The sequence below is a fragment of the Pteropus medius genome, unplaced genomic scaffold (assembly GCF_902729225.1).
Source record: "Pteropus medius unplaced genomic scaffold, Ma_sr-lr_union100, whole genome shotgun sequence".
NCBI lineage: Eukaryota > Metazoa > Chordata > Mammalia > Chiroptera > Pteropodidae > Pteropus > Pteropus medius.
Window position 1 is genome coordinate 246,393 of NW_024351733.1, and position 1,566 is coordinate 247,958.

Sequence of the window (1,566 nt, forward strand, 5' to 3'; positions counted from 1 at the left end):
ATCATGACTGAGGGGTAGGGGAATATTACCAGTTCTCCAATTTCCAAATATAAAAAAAACATGGGTTTTTATTTCACATTGAGTTAATTCCTATTCTCAAGTCATTTGGCACTAACTCAATTGTTTCTTACATTCAAAATCTTGCTTGGATCAAAAAAATTGTCAGCCCATGGAAAGATGTGATTAGAAGGAAAATGGTTATTAACAAAAAGTTTGAAATCCTGCAGTGTCCAGGACAGTGTTTCATTAAAAGGGTGAAGGCATTTCTTCCATTTTCCAGATCTTAACCATTATTTTGGGTTTCTCAACAAATTTTCCAGATGGCGAAAGGTCTGGAGACACCCCTACCCCCAATGATGTGCTATTCAATAAATAGTTTCTTTTATAGGAAAAATGGAAAGTAGTCAGGGATACAGAAGACAAATGACCTACCAATCACAAGCTGAACTAGTCAATTACAGAATGGTAAATTCAGTTTCAAGGGGTGTTTATTCCTCACATTTAGAGAAAAAATAGAGCATCTCCTTAAGAACAGAGTCAAGGTTGTATTTGGTTGACTCCTTAGCCTGGAGCGCACAGTAGGTGCTCAATAAATATGTGTAGACCGATTTCTTAACGATATTCCATTTTTCCTATGCCAAGCCCTGGGCTAGGTCTTGCGGGGCACAAGAACAGGTTAATGCTCAGGAAGGGATTCAGAACCAACTTGGCATAATGCAAAGCCAAATGAATAACAATTTTAGTCAACAATCAAAGAACACAGCAGCGGGAAAGCAAGTAATGTTTACTTCACATTTTGCAGAAGCTTTCATTCCCATTTTAGCGCCTGCGTTCCCAGAGCAATCGCCCTTCATAGGGGGCGCAAAAGGAGGCGAGTCCAGAGAAGCAGCAGCGGGCTCGGAAAGTTAGGAAATAGGGAAAATCGGGGGATTTCTGGGTCTGAGATTGGGTTCGTCCTGGGTTTGTAAGGAGAGGACGAAATACGTTTTGTCACTTTTCTCTTCCTTCCTCCAAATTCCCCAGGATAAGAAATTGACGGGGCGGAGAGGGTGGGGATGGTGTTACATCACTGAAAGACTGAAGAACATCTGATTGCTCCAAGGGCCACAGCCCAGGAAACCTACGAATTCACAGCTGAGGCCTTCTAGAAAAGGACCCACCCAGCTTGCTAAGAAAAGGAAACCCACGTGACAGAGGGGGTGGGGGCAGAGGCGCAGGCAACCCCGGAGCGAGCAAAGCCAAGGGCGGGGCCAGGGGCCGGGCAGCTTCGAGGAATTGCGGGGCGCAGCCGGTCGGGGGCGGAAGGCTCGCACTGGGCTCCGAGGGAAGCGCCGGGCACGGGGAAAGTGGACTTGCTCTGCGCGAGCCGCGCACGAGAGGCGGAGAGTGGGGACCCGCTTTGGGCGCAGTGAATAGGGACGGGGCGGGCTCCAGCTTCTAGCGCAGGGAGCCGGGTGCCCGAGCCTGTCGCCGCCGGGGTGCGGAGTGCCGCCCCGCCCCTCTCGGTGCCGCCTCCCGCAGCCCGGGGAGGGGCTGGGGCGGAGCTAGCCAGGCTGCGCCGGGGCG